Source organism: Bidens hawaiensis, unplaced genomic scaffold (assembly GCF_021521415.1).
Source record: "Bidens hawaiensis isolate Kalapana, Puna unplaced genomic scaffold, B.hawaiensis_p1.1 tig00016461_1, whole genome shotgun sequence".
Taxonomy (NCBI): domain Eukaryota; kingdom Viridiplantae; phylum Streptophyta; class Magnoliopsida; order Asterales; family Asteraceae; genus Bidens; species Bidens hawaiensis.
Window position 1 is genome coordinate 217,323 of NW_027492509.1, and position 26,399 is coordinate 243,721.

The 26,399-nt window shown below is 36.2% G+C and overlaps 2 pseudogenes across 2 annotated transcripts; both read left to right on the forward strand.

The window, feature by feature from the left end:
- The first annotated feature begins 267 nt into the window (after window positions 1-267).
- Window positions 268-3,414, forward strand: LOC143551562 (phosphatidylinositol 4-kinase gamma 7 pseudogene; annotated as a pseudogene). Its single transcript, XR_013138525.1, has 2 exons — window positions 268-481; window positions 1,280-3,414. The product of XR_013138525.1 is annotated as a phosphatidylinositol 4-kinase gamma 7 pseudogene (transcript).
- A 10,680-nt stretch (window positions 3,415-14,094) lies between these two features.
- Window positions 14,095-17,697, forward strand: LOC143551564 (uncharacterized; annotated as a pseudogene). The gene is made up of 2 exons (XR_013138526.1): window positions 14,095-14,604; window positions 15,625-17,697. The product of XR_013138526.1 is annotated as an uncharacterized LOC143551564 (transcript).
- Window positions 17,698-26,399: the final 8,702 nt, after the last annotated feature.

The window sequence follows — 26,399 nt, forward strand, 5'->3', positions numbered from 1 at the left end:
CCCAGATTATCCGTAATCTGCCCGGGGTCGATTAGTGTTTCTTCACATCTACTTTCATATCGTGTCTGAAAATTACCTCTAAAAAAGTTATTATCCATTTATCCATCCACGTTAAAGTAAACTATTAAAAAAATAAAGATATTTTATCCATCATTTTTTAATTTTTTTGTCAAAATAATAACTTATGAACTTAAATATTAAACTAAAAATTCAGTTATTTTTTATTACCCTTGACTGTCTTCTTCTTCTTCACCTCTATATAACAGATACGTTCACTCACAATCATATTTAGAGAGAGAACAAGACTCAGTGAGTGAGTCAACTCACCCATAACACAATAATACCAAGAACCAAAAAAGGGTTTTTTAATTCGATCGTCGATTAACAAAACCCTTTTTTTAATTGGGTTTTCTCTCATGGTATCCGGATCTTGATCAGTGGATCCGATTGGGCTCTAGTTCCGTCAGATCTGGTTATCCGGGTGAGTTTCATGACCCGTTTCGTAGTTTTCTTGAATATCGATACTTGATTCGTTATGAAAACACGAATTTGTTGATTAATTTGATGAATTAGTTGGTTAATTTTGGGGGTTTAGGGTTTAATTGATTTGATTTGAAATTTTGAATAACTCTGTTTCAGAACAAATTGGGGCAAATTTGACCCGGGTGTTGTAACTTGTAAAACTCGCTAGACGTTAGTCGGGCTGTGGATACCCGTTTAGCAGTTAATCGGATTAGAATTTTATATTTAATTTTTAAAAATTATATTTTTGCACAAAATTTTATGTATACTTTATAATTTTTTTCAAAGATTTTGACCGATTCCTATCCCGGTGTTGTAAAACTTGTCGGGCGGTGGATACCTGTTAGCAGTTAATCGGATTAGAATTTTATATTTAATTAAAATTAAAAATTTACATTTTTGCACAAAATTTTATGTATACTTTATAATTTTTCAAATACTTTAAAGATTTTGACCGATTTCGATCCGGGTATTGTAAAACTCGCTGGAAGCTAGTCGGGCGGTGGATACATGTCAGTGGTTAATATGGAATTAATCGGATTGGAATTATATGTATTTTTTAAAAAATATATTTTTACACAAAATTTTATGTATACTTTATAATATTTAAAATACTCCAAAGATTTTGACCGATTTCGATCAATTTTGACCGATTCAGACCTATTTTAGGGCCTGATTTGAATTTAATCGACGTCTAATCGGGATTTTTACAACACGGATCACATAGCTGTTTCTGATTGTGTTTTTGTCTGTACAGATTAACGGGAATCGAACGGATTAGATTGGATCACATGGCTGGTGTATGAAATCATATCAGTTTTCAGGTTTGATGATTGTGTATGTGACAGCACCGGACAATATTAATACTCTGTAACCAGCTTCCGGGTTTGACTCTGGTTCAGTGGTTCATGTCTAGTAACTTAGACAGCCCGGTTCAAACACAAATGGCTGTGTCGGTTTTAAAAACCCCGATGGGTCGGGAGTATCATGGGAATGACAGGAAACCGACCGGGAGCAGACGGGTTTTTGTCCAAACTGAAAACGGGTGCGTTTTGGGTATGGATTTGGATCGAAACGATAACGCGCATATGGTTAAACGACGGCTACAGATCGCGCTTAATGTCCCGATCGAGGAAAGTATGTTAACGTTTGGAGATATGGTTTTGAAAAACGATCTTAGCGCGATTCGACCCGATTCCCCGCTTCTGTTAACGAGGAGTTTTATGCATCGAAGCTCGTCGACCCCGTGTTTATCCCCTTCGGGTCGAGATGTTCAAAACCGGGACCGAAGCGGGCCGATTGAGATCTTGTGCCAGTCGGGTAACTTTTCGAGAATGAAAGAGCTCGTTAACGAGGTCGTGATGGCGATAAAATCCGGAGTTGACCCGGTCCGGGTCAACGGCGGGCTCGGTGGTGCGTATTATTTTAGGAATAGTGACGGTGAGAGTGTCGCGATTGTGAAACCGACGGATGAAGAGCCGTTTGCGCCTAACAACCCGAAAGGGTTTGTCGGGAAGACGCTCGGTCAACCCGGGTTGAAACGATCGGTTCGGGTCGGTGAAACGGGTTACCGTGAAGTTTCGGCTTATCTTCTTGATTATGATCATTTTGCTAATGTACCCCCAACCGCGCTTGTTAAGATCACTCACTCTATATTCAATGTTAACAATATTAAACAAGATAGAAAAACGAAACACGTTTGCAAGATTGCTTCGTTCCAACAGTTTATCCCACACGATTTCGATGCGAGTGATCACGGGACCTCGAGTTTCCCGGTGGCTGCCGTTCATCGTATCGGGATACTAGATATTCGGATTTTGAACACGGACCGCCACGCGGGAAATCTGCTCGTTAGAAAGGTCAAAGATGACGGGAAATTCGGTCAACAAGTCGAACTCATACCCATTGACCACGGTCTTTGTTTACCCGAGAGTCTAGAGGACCCGTACTTCGAGTGGATCCATTGGCCACAAGCTTCGATACCGTTCTCGGACGATGAACTCGACTACATTAACGCGCTCGACCCGTATCGTGACGTGGATATGCTAAGAACCGAACTTCCTATGATCCGTGAAGCGTGTCTACGTGTTCTAACCCTGTGCACCGTTTTCCTTAAAGAAGCTGCGAGTTACGGTTTGTGTCTAGCCGAGATCGGTGAGATGATGACCCGTGAGTTTAGGCGCAGTGAGGAGGAACCGAGCGAGCTCGAGGTTTTGTGCATGGAAGCTAGAAAGGTGGTAGCCGAACGAGAAATGTTCGTGTTATCGCCTAAAACCGGGGCCCACGAAGACGGGCTTCAGTTCAAAATCGATTGTGGCGAGTCTGACCCGATCCTTCCGTTTCAGTTTGGACCCGGGAGAAACCCACTTTCGAAACTCGAAGAAGAAGACGAACACGACGAGAACGAAGACTACACGTTTCCTATAATACTAGAAAAGCTACCATCGGTACCGTTGAAGAAAAACTTAAGTCTCGGTGACTCATCAGCCGGGCACAGGAGTGCATCCGAGCAGCTACCAGCGAGTGCTAGTTTTGTGAAGGTGGCGGATATGACCGAGGACGAATGGGGTTTGTTTTTAGACACGTTTGTAGGGTTGTTGGACCGGGCTTTAGTGGAACGCAAGGGCGTTGTGGTCCAGAGACAGAGACAAAGGTTAGGCACTTCGTGCCGGTTTTAAGGTCATAGGATGATGATGGTGTTTATGGGTTGTGTTTTGAGTTTGGTTTTCATAGGTTGACTTGCAGGTGTAGTGTTGGTTTAGGATTTACTGTTTTAGGTTGTTTTTTTTATTTATTTAATTTAGTCCTTGTGGACTTGTTTTATAAATAATAAGTTGTAGTGTTATATGAAAAAAAGAGAGAAAAAGTGTTAAAATAGTTGTGTACAATGTATACATTTGGAATTTGTGTCGTGATTTTAGTTATGAAAAAGAATGTTTCTTTATTTTGTTTTCATAAATATATAAGGTTTTTATAGAACAAGGATAGAATTCTGATTTGCGTCCCTATGTTTCTGGACGGGCCATGTTTGACCCCTCAAACCTAAATTGATAGGAGAAGGGATATTGGATTTTAATAATCTCAACTGAATGCGATTGACTGATAATAATTTCTATTGAGTTTATTGCCATTAGTGGTTCCAAAATTTAAAAGTTTGCTCTCGGTGGTCCCTCATTAAAAAAGACTAAACAGTGTTATATTTTTTTTCCTGAATATCAACTAATATTTTAAAGTTTTTGATCGAAAGTAGGGTGTGAGTCGATTGATGTAAAAATTAACTCGTAACGGTGATCCAAACGACGTAATTTTTGTTAATTGGAAGTTAAACACTCGAATTGAAACATTGTTTCGCGGAGCATTGTTTTGACAATCGACTCGTATCCTCCTTCCGGTCAAAAGCCCTAACGCGTTAGTTTGAAATTCGAAAAAAAATATATATATAACGCTGTCAAGTTCTTTTTAACTTGGGATCACTGAGGGGGGATTTTTTAAATTTGGGACAACCAATGACAATAAACTCAATTGAGATTATTATCGGCTAATTGCATTTAGTTGGAATTTTTAAAATCCAATATTCCAGAAGAAAATAAGTACTTGAATTATTATGATATCTAATAAATGAAGTTAACAATCTAATTTTTTAATTAAAAAAATTATTAGTCATTTTATTAGTGAAAATAATGAGTCTAGATGTGATTATTTATCTTCTAGTCATGTATCTGTTCTGTAAGTTTTCGATCAAAACGAATATTAAGTGAATTTTGTACTTATTGTTGATATAATGTTTGTCATCATTGATTGAATGAAATGAAATATGACAAAACATCTTATTCCTATTTATACATATCACCATCCTTATAATCCCATCGATTCCATCAAATCTTTCCTTTAACATGGCGTTAAACGTCTTGTTTAAACATTATCATCTTACGTAAAGTTAAGAATACTCATAAAGTGTTATTAGCAAGTGATGTTAACAACTATTACAACTTTGGTAGCACCGCACGACTTAAATCTATTGCATTTTACAAAAGAGGAAAATCAAAGTGGAAAAGACGAAAATTAAGCGTTTTACTAGGTGTCTGTACGAGTCTACCCTAAGGTCGTATTTGTTTTCTTTCCACCATGAGCCACTATCACGAAAACATGTAAAACGATCAAGAATTGTACAATGCCAATGCAATATTGTGCTAAATGTTAATACGGTGTACAAATAGGAAAATCCATAGCCAGATTTGTATGAATTAGGTTTCCTTGATTTTACCGAATTGAATTTCGTAAAAAAAAACTGAAACGAAAACAATATATAGACAAGTTTATTTTCAAGGATCTGCAATCCATCCTTATAATTCTAAAATCATTGTCGCTCTATTCAATTGGTGAATTTTTAAGCTTTGACATGTCAGGTAATCTCTCTTCTTTTGATCACCGTTTTCTTCATTCTAATTTATTACATTTTGGGATTTCCGCAACCCTTATCATAACGAGGCGACAACGCCAAAACTATCACCAATAGTTAGCTGATCCAAAAGTACGAACATACTATGAACAACGATTGCTTTGAATAGATTGACTATATGCTTTGAATAGACCTCGTATATTTATTTAGTGACTCACATGTTTAGTATCATTATCATCACTAACAAACCTCCCATACATAATACATTAGAGTAATTGTTTATATACCCACTTTTCAAATTTAATTCCTAAAATAGCAAATGCTGGTTGAAAAGGTATACAGCCCATGTTCAAGTATTTAATAGTTGTCTCGTTAAATATATCTATAAAATGAAAATATGCATAATATAGCTTTGTCTTTAAATATGTATCTATAAAATGGAAATCTTACTATATACTATTAAAACAATACAAGACATTTATATAGCCTTCAACTAGCATATCCACATAGACTTCCAAGTTATCTGGTTTCCATCTATAGAATTGTCACATAATTCACTAATTAATACTTTATAGAATCATAACCTCACTAATTATTGTTTTATATAATCATAACCAACTATTTCCTTTCAAATGATTTATATAACCGGTTTTGATCACAATTAATTATTTATAACTGATTTTATGTTCCCTTTTTTAGTATGACTATTATTTTAGTAATTCAATTATTTGCATAACAATTTCTCATTTCACCATTTATACAATTTTTTTTACATCTTATGGTTTTGCAGAGAACAAGATAAATAATTCTTATGATATCTACATATATATAAAGTTTAAAATATTTTTTTACCTGTGTGTAACACGAGTTAGTATCCTAGTATGCATAATAATACGTGAAAGAAAAGTAAAACGTATAAGCAAAGTGTTAAAATCACATATATCATGAGTTAATTATTATTTTTTTTATCAAGTCTTAGCAAAAGTAAGACAAACATTGGAAAATGATTTTTTTTTACTTTTCTTTTTAACCATTTGAATAAAATTAGTTGCTTTATCGGTTGAAGTACAAAGTGTCAAAGTGTGTGGGAGCATGAGGTACAAGTGTCTAAACTTTAAAGAAGCAACACATAAAAGAAACATGTTAGCTTTAAGATTTGACAAGATATTGTACTGGAGCATATGGTTCGAGTAACATTATAAAACCATAAATGAATTATCATTTTTGTTAAAGTATAAGTGTGTGTGAGTGAGGATATGTAAATCATAAATGTACATAAACCTAATATTCTGTATGTGATATAATGGTCAGCTGTAAAGAGTAAAGAGAAACCTAACATGATTATTGCATGGGGCCTTGCATGGGTATTCTTTGGCACCTAAAAAGAAACAACCGAACAAAATATTATGTTTCCATGTTACTTATTTGACAAGACGTTCTTTATATATTGCAACACTTGGCCAACATCTAGATCGATAACATGGAGATGGAGAGATTCGCAAATACGGATTTGATGTTATGTAATTCATCTGACTAACATGACACTTTTAAAAAGTTACAAGACTCGGTTATAACTTGTAAGTTGTTAATACATTGATCATATACGAGCTTCGTACATCTTTGAAGATATAGAGCACTTAGCCTCGTTGCAGGAGATTATGTCTATGATCAGGTTTTGACATAAGAATAAGGATTGGTAGTTGAGTTCAATTAATAGACGAGTCAGTGTTAAACCTAGTCGCTTGAGTTGTATCTATAGTGAGGTGGTGATATAGTTGGAGTCATTTAATAGAGTAAACTGTGATTTTCGTCCATATGGTTTGTCAAAATATGCGGTTTTAGTCCAATAGTTTTAAATTTGTGATTTTCGTCCCTGTGGTTTCATTTTACTTGCAATTAAACCCGAATTCACTAACTCCGTTAAGTCTGGTCGTTAAACCCATCAGCGTGCACCTCACGTGAGAGACAGTTTTGTCTTTTTACTCCCAAAATAACCTCAGTCCTAATTCACAGGCCCCTTACGTGAGGGGCTGGGTTCTATTTTGGAAGAAAATGGACAAAAATGTCCCTCACGTGAGGGGCACACTGATAGGTTTAACGACCAGACTTAAGGGGGTTAGTGAATTCATGTTTAATTGCAAGTAAAATAAAACCATATGGACGAAAATCGCAAATTTAAAACTATTGGACTAAAACCCCAGATTTGAACAAATCACATGGACGAAAATCACAGTTTACTCCATTTAATACTTTGGCTATTCAGGCTAGGATGAGAGATATCTTTACTTGACATTAGTCGGTTAGAATTAGATTTTGTTATATATGATGATGACCCTATGTTTCGTAGGGTAAAATGGTGATCCAATCCGTACATTCGGACCCTTTGATTTTGGAGCATACAACAGAAGAATAAGTCTAAACTTAATGATGGTCGTGATGTTACGTTCATCTTATCCTAAGAGATACATACACACCCATTCTAGACGGGAAATAAGTTAATCATAAGTCAAGCGGACAATATTATTGTGTTAGAAACAATATTAGTCGGATATTAGCTAGTAATTAACATTAAAATGTATTATGTTATGAATTGTTATACGTCATGTGAATTACTAATCGGGAATACTAAAATGGTTAACAATCAATATGTTAGTTATGAACTAATGGTCTTCGAAGGACGATTGAGGACATCGTGGTTTGTGGAGGTCCGTTCTTTGGGGATCTCCAATGGAGGTTGGCATCACTTCCGACCCGTTATGGGGGTTTGGGTCTCTGTTCAGCCGATGATGTATCTACATATGCTTTTGTGGCTTCGAGAGCACAGTCGTGGTGTTTGCAAGACCATATTCTTCGGGGTTGTGATATTTATGGGTTGGACTCTGATTATGGGTGTGCGATGGATCGTTTACGTACTTCACTTCCAAATTTTGATCTTAGCGGGTTCTCTAATAAGGACACCGCCCCCTAAAGCTCAACATGTTGTGACGAGTACCTTATTTAGTGGAATCGTCAAGAGTTTAGAAGTGAAGTTTGATCTATCCCCTCGCCAAAAGGCGGTGTTTGAATGCCTTCGGGCTCCTCGGGCTCAGGATTTTCTAACGGCCATCCCCATTGAAGGATTAGGCCAACGTATGTCGGGTTTGGAGTATCGGGCTATCCTTAAGTACCGGTTAATGATCCCTATGTTCCCGACTGATGAACCTTGCCCAATTTGTTGCAAGGTCTGTTTGGATTCTTTTGGTGACCATGCGGTGCATTGCAAAGAATTGTCTGGCTTTAAATACAGACATGATTTGATTAGGGATGTTTTGTGTGATGTTCTTAAACGGGCAGGGATTTCTGCTAAAAAGGAGGCCCCTATTAACTTTCTCACGGATCCTCTTGAAGGGAGGTCCACTTTACGACCAGCTGATATTCTTGTGTTCGGGTGGACAGGGGGGAAACACGCCTGCGTGGATCTTACAGGAGTGTCTCCTCTTGTTGGGCTCAGGGACCGTGGGTTTGTTGTGGGTCAGGCTGCGTTGAAGGCTGAATCGGGCAAAGTTGTTAAACACGAGAAAGCTTGTTTAGATAATCAACATGTCTTTCTACCATTTGCCTTTGATACATTTGGTTTCCTGGCCCCAGAGGCTGTGAAATTTTTGAGTAGGGTTCAGCGCGTCGTACACGGAACCTCTTCAGCTTCTAGGTCACAAAACTTCGTTTTTAACAGGATTGACTTTGCTATTCAAAAGGGGGTTGCGGCGCAACTTGTTGTCCGTTTGCATACTACTCTATTGTAATCGTTTTATAGTAAATTATAATTAAATTTACCTTTTTATGTCTTTTAGTTACACAAGAAGTGTAATGGTCTATATATTTCAAGTCAACCTTATCAGTTATCACGTGACATGTTCATTAGGGATTAGGTCACCTAACTAATGTAAAGCCAATTATCTGAGTTTTGATGGAAATCGTTACATGTCTAAAGTTTTATTTCTTCTTTAAAATCACCTAAACATAAGTTAAAACAACTTAAATAAAAATGTATACATATATGAAAAATTGTTATTATTTATGGATTATTTTTTCAAGTTGACTTCGATATAGTAATTGTAAAACACAATTATCATATTTAGTGTAGTTTTTGTTCACTATTATATGTTAAACTAGTTTTTATCCCCCGTATTACGGGGGTTGTTTTATATTATTTGTTCTAATATTTATTTATTTTTTGAGTTTATATTTTTTTATTGTATGAAAGTTACTAATATACTTATGGTTTGGTGATAAATTGTTTCACAAATAAATGATATTTTATAACCCGATTTAAAAGCTATATGGTTTTGATGAGACCCAAAGCCGTTTATTTATTTTACTATAAAATTAGTTTTTTAATTATAAATAATATTTATGAAAGTTAATAATATAATTATAGTTTGATGAGACCTAAGACCCGTTTATTTTTTTTACTATAAAATTGGTTTTTTAATTTAAATAATATATTTATATCTTTTTTAAAATAAATAAGATATTAATTTTTAGTATATCCTATTTTATAGGATTTTTACATCAATAATTTGGTGAGAATAATTTTTAATTTAATGAGATGTTATAACCCGTTTAAGGAATATCTGGGTTTGGTAAGACCCATACCCATTAATTCGGGTCAAATGCATGAGAAGCCTCCATTTAAAAATCAAGCAAATCTGGTGACTCCAAAAAAAGGGGGAGCGACCACATCGCGACACATAAGATTTTTATGTTTTCGTTTTTATATATTATAGATTTGAAAGAATAATCACAAACAACTAAGTATTGTTATTGTTTTTACAACAATAGAGCAATGATAAAAATTTAAATAGATTTATAGTTAGGAAAAAATTTAAGCAAATTTAATAGAGCACTAAAGAAAGTTTAACTACTATTAGGTAAACTTTTTTTAATCATATATTCAGATTTCTAAGTAGCAAATAAACAAATCCTAATTATTATTATTGTTGTAAGTTGTAACAATACTACTTATATTTTTATATATTATTAAAAAAACAGCAACAATTAGCACTAGTTTTTTCCATCATGTTTGAAAACACTAAAATCTATGTGCCTAGATGAAAAGGCTCCAATCCTAAAGCTTGAACAATACATGTTCTTTCTTTGCCACATCATTACTTTTGTTTGGAAAATCATGATCTAAACATATCTGTATAAAACTTAATTGACTTATCACTATTCACCATCATGTTGTCAACAATGACATTTTGTCTTGCAAAACTTTAGTGATAAATATCCATATGTTTAATACTAAACAATGAATTAAAAAAGTGACCATACTTTTATTCTACCATATTTTTTATAACATACTAATCTGTTATAATCATATTAATCATATCATATTCATATGCTTAGTTAACATAAGTCATCAATAACGATTACGACATTAGCATTTTCGTTTATAAGTTTGTTAGTTATATCGTCGTCTTATTTCGGATTAATTAACCGATACACATTAATTAACTCGATTAAAACAAAATAAAACAAAAACACACATTAATTAATTCGATTAAAACAAAATAAAAAAATATGTAACAAAGTAAACACGAAAGTGGTTGGTGGGTCTAGTGATCATATACAGTCAAGTAGACGTTGGATGGTGGATAAAAACATATGTTATATAACAACTAGCATGGTCCCTCATCACTCATATAAAACTAAACATCACATCATAATCATCATGATCATGTAATTAGGTGTTCTTAATTTGACCAAAGTGGTATGTTTTATTGGGTGGCAGTCTAATCTTCAAGACTTAAGTCTTTAATCGACATGTGTTTGGATTTTAGCTAGTGCGAGTTGTTTCAGGTTAGTCGGGTTTCACTTTAGTCAGGTGGGGTTTGGCTTAGAAATGAAGCGAAAGTGATACGAGGGACTGAAAATGACATAAACACATAGTGTGGGGTACTATGTTCATTGTTCAATACTTCAATGTTATGCCACTTCAGTAATGTTGTTTTCTTTCTTATATCATTATGGTCCTGATATGATTATGATGCTCGTACCCAACCCTTCATGTTAGCAAAAGCCACGTTAGGATAGACGAGTTGTTTATTTTTCTTTTCGGGTTTGGATTTTAGTTATAAAACATCAAATTGTTGTTTATCAAACGCAAACGAAATTGACAAAAACCAAACTGTTGTTCCCATGGTTGAATAGAGAACGAAATCATAGTGGTGGTTTGAAGGAAGTTAATTTACCAGTTGATGGTAATGCTAACATTAATGTCGTTAAAAAACTAACATTAATAACAAAGCGTCTTTTTGATATATATTAGTTTAATTAGATTAAATTGTTGATCAATGTGAATCATAATATTTATTAAACATGCTAGGACGTGTGTGTGCAAGCTTTGTTTTGAGTTTAATACTTTATTATGATAATCGGTATTATAACCTCATTGGTTGTTAAGGGCGAAGCCTCTAAGAAATGGGGGTCCAAGGTGGGCACCGTCCCTCAAAGTCGGGTCTAAGAGACAGAGTCCCTGGCTAGGGCCGAATTTATTAGAATTTTTAGTTTCAAGAATTTCACATGTGAAATTCCTGTCAAAATCTGACGCAATTCTAATGAAATATGTATTAAAACGGCTAACTGACAATGGTAGTTTCTAGCACTATCCCTGTAAATACAACTTTGAATGTTATGGTCATTCACTCTGGTCTCTAGTTCTAGTTATTCACACAAACACACGTACATTGCTCATGTGAGATTTATGAGTTTTATCCAAATGAAAACTTTGGATGGACCATTTAATTATTTAGATATGAAAGTGTCATTCTCAGTGGTCTATGCATAAATACAACTCACATGCAACTCGTTATTTTCATATAAAGAAATGCTAACTCATAAAAAATGTCTAAGGGGGGTAGGGGCCAACTCGACTATATTAACCTTTGAACCGGCAATTAGGTCATCGAACTACATATATAAAATATATTTTATAACTTTAAAATTAAAATACGTATTTCATGTTTTAAATACAACATTTACATTTTTTTTCTTTTTTAAAATGCTAGAGAAAACGAACATTCAGTGGTGACCTTAAGAATTCACTTGCCCACCAAGTGGGGAAAAAATTATGATGCTTAGACTTAACGAACTAAATAATATAAACTAATTTTTTAATGACATTTAAAGTTACAGCAATAAAAATAACTATAAGTAAAATCATAGAATAAGCTTATTTTGACAGGGGCTTATAAGTGTTTAGGTATTAACAAACAGTTGTGACTAAAAGGGTAATTTTTACAAAAATGGAGCAAAAAGTGAAATATTTACTTAACACAAAGACCAAATGTGTTATTTACTATACCTTTAATGATTATAATGTTTTCTTGCGAGTATATGAATCAATTTATAGCATTTAAAAATTCTATTATCATGACTAAAACTCTTTATTGTAACACCTACTTCTGTACAATTTTAGATAGTTTTTACTCACTGCTATTGATTAGCTTTTCAAATTGTTTAAATGAACTGTTTCCAAAGTGGGTAGAAAAGGCAAATAAGTGACCCATAATCGATAAAACTAAGCCAAAATTTACCAATCGAGTTTTATGGATGACTATATACGGACTGATACACCTTTCATGTTTTAGACACTGCACTTATCTGTCCTTAAATATTTTTTCGTTTTTTGAAAATAGCAATCGCTAGGCACAATTTTAAGTAATACCGTATAAAAAATTAGTTTGATTTTGTATGTTTCTTTCTTTTTTTTTTTGTGAGAGGTACAAAAGATCTAATATAGTAAATTAGCAATATAGATATATTCAAATAATAATCATTGATATGTAAAAATTTCCAAACCTTAAACAATAATAATCTATTATATAAAAGAAGTTCAAGATCATGCCTCCAAACATGAGATAATTAAGTTCTTGGTTACTAAGACAGTAAGACATAACACAAGACAATCAGACACAGGAAGCCCAAGTTGGTCCTAACCACACATGGCTTATGGTTAAGACATGGACAATTGGGCCCAGGTGAAGTTGGCAAACCCACACCACATGTTTGTTTTATAAACTCCAGATAATGAGAGGACCATCGTCCATCAAATATCAACAAGACAACAATCAACCAATTTGTAACTGAACATTTATGGATCCCTTGAAAATAGAAAAAAAAAACCCTAAATATATCACCAAAAGAATAACCTTTTTTTCATAACAATTTATTCTTTAAAAAACATAAACTCTTAGGCTATTGGTAGTGCAGGGGCTACAAAATAAAGCGTTTTTTAACACGTGGCAAAAATGGCCGACTTTTAGCCCGGGGGGGGGGGGGGGGGGGTGTTCTCACCCCAAAATCGCTACGTCATCATCATCATCATCATCTCTCCATCCGGCGACAACTTCTTGTCGCCCCCCCTTGTCGCCCACCGGCTCGGTACTCTCACCCCCAAACCCAAATTGGCGTCCAAAATTGCCCACCCACTACATACACCCTTAAGGATCTTCTGATAGTAGGTGTATGATGGTCTAGTTTATTGATACTTTTTAAATATAAAGAGTGATGAGTTGTGATGTTATCATGTTTAGATGAAAACTAACTAACCTAAAATTGTCTATTTGATTACCGGAATACCGGTCTCAAAGATATCAACAATAACAAAAGCACATACAAAATCATGTAATCTTGACACGACTCGTTTAACATGTTTATCAACGACAGTTCAAAACAATTTGACAAGTTATAGATAGTTCAACATATACACAAGTATACCGGATCATAAACGACTAGACGATTTATAGAAATATTGTAATAAAGTTATAAAGGAGTTAATGGTTCATAAACGTGTTGTTAGGATAAACCTAAGAATCATATATCCCTTATTTCATTAATTCACTCTTATAGAGATTTTATATAACCACTCTATTCTACACTTTAAATTCAGTACAACCCAAATATGATCTATACATGTATCAGATAGCTCAAATCAAACCCAACTTATTTATTAAGCATGTTTTTTTCAATGGTTAATCTACTTCTAAATCCATCTTACATGTCTAATGCATATTTTAACCCTCAAATGGTATATGTTAGATGAAAAAAAAAATATTTTCATTTTAGTTTTGGGTCAAAAAAAGAGTTGTTGACTTTTAATCAAAAGTCAAAACCTCAATCTTTCTCCCCAATTCATAACCCCTTCTAAAACCCTAAAACCCTAATCTTCATCTTACCACAAATTCTCACAATCAGTAATGCAATTGACACCAAAACCACACCCATTCGATTCAACCCACATCAATTCATGCTCAATTGCATCCGCCGTTCACTCCTCCGTCAATCACCATTAAACCCCAAAACCCTAATTTCAACCAAACCCGTATCACAAATTCCCGCCAAATCTGTTCAAATCGAACCTAAACCCACATCAAGTTTTACCCAATTGTGCAAACCCGGGTTGAAATCAGACGAGTTGAAGACCCGGTTCAAAACGGTAATTGAAAATCTTCATTATTTGAAATTGGATCAAGTTGATGAATTTATTGAGTGTTTGCAAGTGGGTGATCCGGATTTGTTGAAGAATGAGTATGGGTTTAAGCATTCTTGGGTTTTGCAGTTTGTGATTGCGCATGTGTTGGCGGGTCAGCGGCGGATTAAGCTGCTGCGATCGAGTTTTATGCAGATGCTGCGAGAAGAAGGTATTATTCGTTTATGGTGTCTTTTTTAGTAGTTGGTGAATAATTAGTGTTTAAAGATTTGTTTTTTATATGATGTGCTTACGATGCGTATGGTATGCGAAATTGGTCAAACGGGCTGTTTTGATAGTCGACCGGGTCGTATGATAGGGTGAAAGAGGTCATGCGGGTTGTATAAGGGTCATGTCATGCGGGATGTTGACAGGGCCGAAGGTTGTCAAACAGGTCATTTTTTATAGTCACACGGGTCGTATGATAGGGTGAAAAGATTGTATGGGTTGTACTAAAGCCAAATTATACGAGCCTGTTTGGTAGGGCGAAAGGTGGTCAAAGGGGTCGTTTCGATAATCATGCAGGCCGTAGTGAAAAAGATCATATAGGTCGCATGAGGGCCAGATCATACGGGCTGTATAACAGGGCGGCAAGTTCTCAAACGGGTCATTTTTGATAGGCACGTGGGTCGTATGATAGGTTGAAAAGATTATATGGGTTGTATACTTGTATTAGAGTCAAGTTATACGAGCTGTATAGTAGGGCAAAAAGTGGTCAAAGGGGTCGTTTTGATAATCATACAGGCCGTATGGTTTTTTACCAATAAAGAAATGACTGATGTGAGCAAAAACAAAAGCTATATGGGTCGTGTGACATTTTTTGCCTGCACATGACCCATTTGACATCATGCTGCTCGTAGACACTTTTGGGGATGGTGTACAGAAAACAGGACCGTTTAAAAAAATCGCCCCTAGGCTACCTCATGCGCAAGCTGGTCCGCTTCTGACTCAGTGAGGCGCGTGAGGCACACGTCAAATGGGCTTGAGATGCGCCTCTTGTATGCGGAAATATTTTGTGCTTTAGGACGTTCTGCATATAGTGTTTTAGGTTATACATTTAGACTATTTATATATTAAACCGTATATAGAGCTTAATTTATTAAGCACATCCCGCGCTTTATAAAACCAAGTTTGTACATGATATCCTTATGCATGGTAATTTACATTTAAATTTATTTATTTTTTCTAACAGGTTCTGGTTCCGGGCCTTCTCTTTGTGATCTACTTTCAGTTAACTTTAAACATTGGAAAAACAATAATATTGTTTGGGACATGTTAGCATTTGCATACTCTAGATCTGAAATGGTACACGACGCCCTTTTCGTTATCGCCAAGATGAAAGATTTAAATATTCAACCTTCAATAATGACATACAACAGTTTATTATACAACTTAAGGCACTCAGATATCATGTGGGACGTGTACAACGACATCAAAGAAAATAAAATCCATGAAAGCAACCAAACAAAATCCATTCTTGTAGATGGTTTGTGTAAGCAATCTTTATTGAAAGAAGCGGTAACTCTTCTTAACGAAACCGATCACGTCGCGTCTTTTAACACTGTCATGTCAAGTTTCTCCAAAATGGGATATGTAGATGTCGCTCAATCGATTTTCAGTTTAATGTTGAAATTTGGAGTGCATCCGGATGCGTATAGTTATAATATTCTCATTAACGGTTTATGTTTAGCGGGCTCGATTGAAGACGCGTTAATGTTAACATATGACATGGATAAACATGGAGTCGAGCCTGATTCAACAACATACAACACGATTTCCAAAGGCTTTCGTGTACTCGGTAAGATTAACGGGGCGTTAAAGTCGATTCAACAGATGCTAACAAAAGAGTTGAACTTAAACCCTAATAGTGTGACGTATACGTTATTAATATGCGGGAATTGCCAGGCTGGCAAAGTCGATGAAAGCCTCGATTTGCGTGACGAGATGCTTTCTAACGGTTATCAGTTGAGTTACATCACGTATAGTGTTTTGGTAAGTAGTTTATGTAAAATCGGGCGGGTCGATGAAGCTTTGCTTTTGGTTTATGAGATGGAACTAGTCGGGTTAAAACCGGATGACGTTATGTACTCGATTATTATTCATGGGCTATGCAAACGAGGGTGACGTTAAGAGGGCGATTAGCGTGTACATGGAAATGCGCACGAAACGAGTTTTGCCCAATATTATTTCTCAACGGGCCATTTTATTGGGCCTATGCGGGCGAGGCTCGTTATCCGAGGCGAGAATGTACTTTGATATGTTAACGAGTCGTGACGGTAACCGAGACATTGTTCTTTATAATATTATGATCGATAAGTATTCAAAACTCGGTATGATACACGAAACCGTAAAGTTGTATAATCAGATCGTGGAGAAAGGTATCGATTCGACTATTGTCACGTTTAATTCGTTAATATACGGTTTCTATATAGCTGGAGAGTTAACTAAGGCTATGAAGTTGTTTAACGACATTAGGGTTTATGGTTTAGAACCAACGGTTATAACGTACACGACTCTCATGAACTTTTTATGTGAAAATGGAAACGATAAACAAATGTTTGATTTGATGCGGGAAATGGAAGCGAGTGGCGTAGAACCGAATCACGTCACGTATACGGTAATAATAAAAAGTTTTTGTAAGCAGTGGAAGCTGCAAGAATCTTTGTTGGTTCTTGATAATATGATCTCACTCGGTTTATATCCCGATGAGGTTTCGTATAATATTCTGATACAACGCTTTTGCAAAGCGCGTAACTTTAAACGAGCTTTTGAGTTACACGATGAGATGGTGTCGCGTGAGGTAACACCAGATGCGGTTACGTATAATATTATTATTAACGGGTTATGTGTATATGGTGATTTACATGATGCGGATAAGTTGTATATGTATTTACGAGAAAATAATTTTGGATTAAAGAAAAGTGCGTACATGACGATTGTTAAGGCGCATTGTGTGAAGGGTGACGTGGACCGGGGTGTGACGGTTTTTCGTGAGATGGTTGAGATGGGATTTGACGCGACGGTTAGAGATTACAGTTGTGTTGTTAATAGGTTGTGTAAAAGAGGTTTGATAAATGAAGCTAAGTATGTTTTTAGGATGATGTTTTTAAATGGTGTTGTTCCTGATGTTTATGTATATAAGGTTATGATGGATGGTTTTAGGGTAGTTGGTGATTATTATTCAGTGTATGAGTTGCTTCCTAATATGGTTAAATGTGGGATTTGAAAGAGTATTTGTTAGTTGTAAGTTTTAACAATTACAAAATTTGATTTTAATAGAGTTATAGTTATTATAAACTTATTACTAATGCGGTCTAGATATATGAATTTTGTAACTACGGTGGTTCTTAATTCTTATCTATTAATGCTGTTAAATTATTCAGTATAATTCATGTAAAATGACTAAACTACCCTTAATAATAATAATAATAATAATATTAGGAGTAACAATTCTTATCCGTTTGTAGACGCAACATCCGTGTTTTATCGACATAATAAACATCATTTTTAAGTATGTTATTGTTTTTATATTATAAGCTATACAAGTTTGTATTTTTAGTTTTCGTGCTCTAACGAGTATAACCGAAAACCGGCCGAATTCGCGTCGACCTACCGACGCAACACCCGGGTACTGACCGCATAAATGTCGTTTCAAATACATTGTTTCTTTTTTTATCATAAGCTTTACTATTACTCTGGGCGTTTACAAATTTGTTTGGAGGGCTCAAAGATTAATTTTTTGTGTCGCTTTGATTATAATTTTTTTTTGGGGGGGGGGGGCTCAAAGATTAATTTTTTGAATTCGGGGAACTGCGCGACCATAGCTGCGCAATGAATTTTGTTACCTAGCTATATATATTAGAAAACATTGTTGGTGACTGATACGTACCGCTAATGATCCCATACCCACGTTTGATCCTCATGCCCACGTTGCTTTAGTTTAGTGCATGCAATAGTCCATGTTTACATTATATCCTACTTTCATGTTAGTGGTAGTTTGTTCCTTGTTTCTTGTTTTAAATACCGTACATTTACAATTGGGAATTAAGAAGAATATTGAAGTAAATTAAATGTCTTGTTCTCTCTATTTCTTTGGAGTCTAACCCGCTCAAAGGGTCACTATCTTGGGAGATTAGCCATCTCGAATCGGCTTCTATCAGTGACAACGCAGATCTCTCGTTGGGCCATGTGGCAATGCCATTTTGTGTCACAACATAAGCTATTTATTCTGACTTAATTTTTATGTTTAGTTGGTTAGCATCTCAATTGAGCACCTGCTAATGTAACCTCGCAACGTGACGATTACAAAACTAGTTTATATTATATATTATACTTAAGTTTAAAATAGATATAGTTAAATTAGATTAAACTTAAGGTTTTAAAACCAATACAGTTAATGACTAGAGGTAGAATTAAATATTTGAATCCAACAACCCTAAAAGTCTAGTAAATAATAATAATAATAATAATAATAATAATAATAAATGATAATAATAATAATAGCTTAACTGAAATTGTTATAAGAAATAATTTTTTTTACTTTATGTAAAAACTGATTTAAAAAATGTGAAATTAATCTTTACTCTATTAGAGATAATAAAAAAGGTATGTTTTGACTGAGGCTACCCGTAGTGGGTGATGAGTTTGTGCGAATGGAGGCGATAAGAGGGGCACCGGGGGGGGGGGGGGCAATTATTTGTCAGGCGATTTTGTGTTTGTGTTTAGTATATATATATATATACATGTGTGTGTGTATTAGCCTATAATATTATTACACCCAAAAAACAAATTTCTACCATTTGTTGACTAGGCGCCACGTGTTGCAATTCGTCCAATTTATAGCCCCTCCACTACGCATAGCCTAACAAGCTAAGAAGGATTTTGGAGATGATACGTGTTAATTTTTAAATTGTGATTAAAAAATATTTTAGTCCTAAACCTTATACTCTAAACCTTTTGTATTCTCAAAATACAACACAAATCAAGTACAAAAATATCATCATAAAAAATGCAGTGCAAAACACCACCACAAAAATTCAACAAAATAATAATAATAATAATAATAATAATAATAATAATACGAAACTCTTATACAAAGTAGAAATAAAACACAATTTTTGTTATTATTAGTTGTCACTTTATGTAAGAACTAGTTTTTATCCCCCGTATTACAGGGATTGTTGTAACATCCCAAAATTTCAATAAATAATATTTTATATATTATCTTTTATGGTGGACAAGTTTACTTAAGATGGTAAATAAAATAACAATAATAGGAGGATAGATAAATAGTCTAATTAAATGGAATTAATCATGGACTAAAAAGGAAAGATAAGCCTTAGGTTCATGGGTTTAAGGGAGTATAAATACCCCTTAAATCCTAAATCTTTCCATTTCCATCCATCTTATCCATCTTATTCTCCGTACACCTTAAACACACAAACACACCTTGCCATTTACGGCCGTGAGAGGAAAAGAGGATCCGAGATCAAATCAAGCCTTTTATTGATAGATCTTTGGTATACACGTTATATACAAGCTACAAGTTCACGTATCAAGCTAGCCGTGACCTTAGAGAACGTCAAAGGTATGTTCTTTACGATTAAAGGTTACATTTTTATGAACGGTTTGCCATGAAACTTAACCCTAGAGTATATCGGGTCTAAATGCTTCATAAAAATGCAAACTTGATGTTTAATGAGCATAAAGAACTAGTAAATATATACGGTTCATCAAGAAAACCCTAGATCTAGTTAAAGAACGTTTTTATGCTTAAAGGTCCAAGCTTTATGTCTAAAAACGAGTTAGATCTAGGTGATGAAATAGTGACGGGTGTAAAATGGTTAGTATGAGTAGAAAAGGTAGTTAAAATTCTGGTTATGAGCCATAAAACAGCTAACAGAGCTGGGTAAGAATGATTAAAATGGAAGATTAGCTGAACACACCAAAACTGGGGGATCTCGGCCAAGACTGGGGGTTCTCGGCCAATATGGGATTTCGGTCAAACCTGAGTTCTCGGTCAAACCTGAGTTCTCGGTCAGACCATAGTTTTCGGTCAAGGGTTCTTGGTCAAACTTGGGTTCTCGGTCAACACAATGGTTCTCTGTCTTGAGTTCTCGGCCACCCTGTTTCTGTTTGACCTTGGGCCCGAACCCAATTGGGCCAACTAGTGGATAGTTGGGCCTGACATAGATAGGTCCGCTTAATGCAAAGCCCATATCTAATTTAAAACAAATAAGCCCAATTTAGAAAATAACTCAAAATGTTAATGAAAAATGTGTTAAGACAGTTAATGAAAATAAAATTTTTCCAAGCTCGCCTGGCAGCTTAACCCCAGCCAGGGGCTCTGCCCCTTGGACCACGCTAGCTGCCGCCCCTAGAACCCCGCTGCTAGGGGCGCTCCCCCCGGACCCCCGTTCGTTGTGGGTTATATAAAGATAGAAATACGATATGAGTAGCAATAGTTAATTGATACACGTACATATTATACAGTTAGCCGTGCACAGCTCAAGAAAGGGATTACCATAAACGGTGAACGTAATCGACTTCAGGTGAGTTTCTAGCCCCATTTCCTTGTTATGTTTTCGGGCTGTGTGCATACTCGATGTTATAGTTAATACACTTACCTTAACTGGTAAGTGTATGCCTTATGTGGTTTATATGTTATGTATGTATATCTTAAATGTGAATGAAAGTTTGTCGGTACGTGAACGATCTTCGGATATTGCACGTGCCAACAAGGGAGGTATGTTTATGATAGTTGAATGTGTATGATAGATATACGTACAATATATGAATATGTATGAATAATTAAAGAAAGTATGTATGTTATGGGTTGATGTATATAAAAATATACATCTTTTTAGCATCAAATAATCTCTAAAAACTGCAACTTCTATCGTATAATATAGTTAAAATAACTACTTATCAAGTTAAAATGTATTTTCAGGTGAATCCAAGCCTCTGTGACACTCGTCAATTTCAGGTTAACTCCGTTAATCCAAACTCCGTCAATTCAAACTTAAGATCACTGGATCTATAACGCACATCTCATTACATTTAAACTAGGGTTTTAAATGACGCTTGACAATTACTACATGTGTAGTCTTTCGGGATTGCACCGAAACGCAAACGAGTTGACGCAAATCATTAGTGAATAAACGAAAAACATCCAAACAATAATTATGTGATAATTATGTGTTAGGCTTATGTGTTATTTGATAATATTGTTTAAAACGTTAACTCAAGATGCAAACAAGTTACTTTAGGCTAGAAAGGTAATAATTAGAAGTTGAGGGCCTTGATGTAACATGCTATTATTTAATAATAACCAAAACCCTAACTCTCTTTCTCCTTCTCTAACCCGATCGCCCCCCCTTGCTCTCTTGGCTGCCGTCAATCATACACACACATACACACAAGATTTTTCAAGTTTGGTTGAAGATTAAGGTATTAGGAAGGTATAAACAACTATCCTATGTATTCTATACGTTTAATTTTGATCTTGAATGGGTTAATCCAAAACCCTAAGTCATGAAATTGATGAGTAAGATGAACTAGGGTTTGATGTTATGCTTGATGATTGATTATGCGTTAGTTATTAATTTTGATGATCATATGTGATTTTGAACGGTGAAAGAATGTTAAATCATTGATTACTTGTAAACCCTAGAGGGTTACTACTGATTTTTATGATTAATGATGTTTATTGCATGTTGGAGTTATGTCGTATGCTTAGGATGCATGTTAGACAATTGTTTGTGCTTGCTGAGTTTTGACAGCAGAGATTGTTAAACTTGAATGACATGTAACTTGTTAAATATAAAATCAAACTGAGCTATTTATGAGTCTAAAAGGTAGTACTCTGAGTCTAGTTTCCAGAAAACCCAACCACGCCTAATTTGGAGGTGTTTTGGTTGCTCAAACGATTTAAATGTGACTAAAGGTCAAAACTGGTACCGGACAGATTGTAAGTTATGTTTAGACAACTGTAGCTAATTGTTAATGTGGAAATTGGTCGAGGTTGTTAACCCTACAGGGTACTATGTTGAGTCTAGTTTCTATAAAGTCCAAAATTGTAATTTTTGGACGAGTAAGAGTTAACTTTTATTATTTTACAAAACTGAAGTGCAAATCTGAATTGTGAGACCTGCTGTTAGGTTGTTTTGTAATTATCATATCTCATGAACTACAAGACCAAATGGGTTGGTTCCACTTCTGGAAGCTAACTTGTTGAGTTAATAACCTAACCCAATTGGTCTTGCATTAGTTGGATTTTTCATTTAACGGGAATAACAAATAACATTCTGTTGCGCATGATTTTGACTGCTGTGAGTTTTCTGTAATGTTTTGATCACTGTGAGAAATCTATGAGGAATAAAAATACAATAAAAGATGTTATGGAAACTTAACTCATGTATGCTTTTGTGACGATTTTTGGTGAATTAATTGAGATGCTATGATCTGTTGAATAGAGTAATATTTCAAGTAGAATTCTGTCTTGATGAAACTAGCTGCTGAACTTTGTGAAAATACATGAAACGTGCTAAGTACTAGATAATTGTTATGTTTTGACCAAATTGCCCTTGCGGGGAATAATTGCTAGTAATGTACAATATTAATACATGATATGTAAGTAGTTGTTCACACATGTAACGTATCATGAATGTGTTTGTTGAGACACACACAATTCACAAACGAAACACGAAACGAATTTTATGCATAGGTATTATGTGCCGAGTCTAGAGACTCGATAATAGTTCCAACACTTAGAAAATCTCATTTGTTGTTTTAGAACGCTAGTGAGGATTTTTCTGTGACGCGCATCCTTTGGTTTACTCGTTTTTGGAATTCTTCGCAAACAGTGAGTTTCACGTTTCCCCTTTTACTCTTTTAAACGTTTTTCACTTGGGGGAGAATACATACTCCGAAACGCTTTTAGATTTTGTTATTAGATTATATATCACTTGTAAAGGCTAAGTGGCAAACGAAACAACTGAAGTCCTTCACACATCGAACCGTTTAGTATTGGATAATAGCGAGTCACTGTTGAGTAGTACTACTGGGTTTGAAAAACCCCACCCAACGCTAAGCTCGACTGGAGGTCGAGTGGGTGTAATTTTGGCTAACACATTACCATGGTCGGGATTGACCTGGTGGCAAGGCACATGATAAACAGTCAGCTTCGGTGTCGAACACTTAGTAATACTTGCTTTATAGGCTTGTTACCTATAGATATATAATTGATTTAACACTATCTGGTAACGCAAAACGCTAAACGCAAAACGCTAAACGCAAAACGATAAACGTTAAACGCTAAACGCAAAATGTAAACGCAAACGCTTTATTGTATATACACTTGTGAACTCACCAACCCCGTGTTGACACTTTTAGTATGTCATTCTCAGGTAGCCGAGGCGGGCGCGCGGTATAGGATCATGCATTACTTTGAACGTTATTGCTTATGCAAACTTGTTTTAAACCATTATTATTTGGGTTTTTAAGTCGTCCTGCGTGACGCAACTTTTGGTTAAAGGTTTTACGCTTCCGCATTTATTTACACTTAAATGTTTTCGTGGATTGAAAACTTTATTTATGGTTTGATTATAACTAATGATTCTGATCCTGTTAGTTCACACCCTCTGACGGTAAAACTCCGTTAGTGGATTTGAGGGTGTGACAGATTGCTATCAGAGCCATTGGTTATAGCGAACTAGAAATTGCATGCATACTAGACTATAACTGCAACGACCCATTAGTTATAATGATACGCACTGCATATATATACTTTGCTTAGTTTCTCGTTACCTTATCTCTTTACCTCCTTCACTCATACGCGCGTGTACACGACTTACCTGTAAGGATGTCGACGCTACCATCATCATCATCTGACCAGATGACTCATGCTCATGGAAAGGAACCGCAGTTACCTACCTCATCGCCACCGCGAGTAGTCCCAGAACTAGAAGCCCCTGCACCGAAGAGGTATCGCCTATCTGGAGGCATGTACGACGACGACGTTAGCTGGGATTGGTACCCGAGTCTGATCAGACGTATGGTCTATCGCGAACAAGTTCCCCCGCTACCCCACCCGAGTCGTCCTGCTTACCCCAACACTCTACCACCCATAACCGAACCAACGGAGCGAGTTCTCGCGGCTGTTGTCTCTTGTTTAAAGCGTGACGTGGGTTTTATGCGCTCGGCGAGAGCGGACATTCCCGGATTGATAAGAGATGGAACCGAGGCTAGGGAGGAAATTTCCCGCCTGAAAACGACTATGAAGGGAATGCAAGATGCTAGTGATCAACAGATGAAGATTATGAGAAAAATGCAAGCAGAGATGATCGATCTGCAAGAACAACTCCATGTGGCAAGAACCCGGACAGAGATAGCTCTAGAGCGTTGCGATCTCCTACAGATGCAAATTGCTCAGGATGCAGAAGAACCTGAGGAAGAACCCGAGGAAGATCCCGAGGAGGAACCCGAAGAGGAACCGGAGGAAGAACCGGCTGAGCCAGAGGCACACTCAGAGGTGTCCTCAGACGATGACATCTAAGGATGATGACATCTAGATGGAGGGGTTGTCTCCATCCAAACTATTATTTTCTATGATTTTAAGGATTGGTTTTAAATACTTTGTAGCGAATACAATGGTTTTAATCATGAATTATTATTTGGATTATTATATGGTTGTGATGTGATGTTTGTTTCTTTTATCCTTTCTTACCTACCTTTTATTACATGTATGGCGCGTTGCATATGAAACCGAGAATTCATGTCTAAACTCTTATGCTGTGATTCTAGGAAATGGCTGGAAGAAACGCTGGACACGGTCGCGGTAACATAAACTTAACCGCAGCAGAACTTCAGACCTTATTGAATGACCATGCGGCGGCAGCTCTAGCCGCACATGTTCAGAATCAAGCCGGCGGTCCAACTAGAACGTGTACTTTCAAGAACTACCTGGATTGCAAGCCCAATTCGTTTAAGGGCACTGAGGGAGCCATAGGTTTCCTGCGTTGGGCTGAGAAGGCCAAATCAGCTTTCGAGATGTGTAACTGTCCACCTGCCAGTAGGGTCAAATTTGCTGCTGGAACACTGGAAGATTCTGCTCTCACTAGGTGGAATTCAAATGTGCAAATTCTTGGATTGGAATTAGCAAACGCTATGAACTGGGAAGAGTTCAAGAACATGATGCAGGAAGAGTATTGTCCTAGAGAGGAAATCGCGAAGCTGGAATATGAGTTTTGGTCGTTGAAAATGGTGGGTTCCGAGATTGAAGCCTACACCACTCGTTCTCACGAGCTAGAAGTAATGTGTCCACGAATGGTAGACCCGCCGAGTAAGAGAATCGAGATGTACATCGATGGGTTGGTACCGCAAATTCAGGGTATGGTGACGTCTTCTAAACCGGCTACAATTCAACAAGCGATTTGGTTAGCTCACAAACTGACGGATCAGGCAGTGACCCAAGGTGCGTTACCACCTAGAGGTTCGACCTCTAAAACCCGTGATAACCCGAGCACTGACAACAACAACAACAACAACCCGAGTAATGGAAAGAGGAAATTTGACAACACCATGTCCTCATCATCGAACCCCCCACAGCAACAACACTACCGTAAACCCGAACTCACTCGGAGCTTCAAAAATCAGGGTCCCAACAATAACAATAACGGTGGCGGGCAGGGTCCGAGTGGCTATGCTGGGAAACACCCGAAATGCAACAGGTGCAACTATCACCATGCTGGCCCGTGTGACCGTGTCAAGTGTCTGAGATGCGGAAAAATGGGCCATCAGGTCAAGGAATGTAGGGGAGACCTAGCGGCAAAGGGTGCTCATAAACCACCCATGGCAACTAAAGGGTGTTTCGAGTTTGGTCAAGAGGGTCATTTCAGGAAGGATTGCCCCAAGCTAAAGCAGAATGAGAACAATGGAGGCAGCAGCAGTGGCGGAAGCAATGGTAAA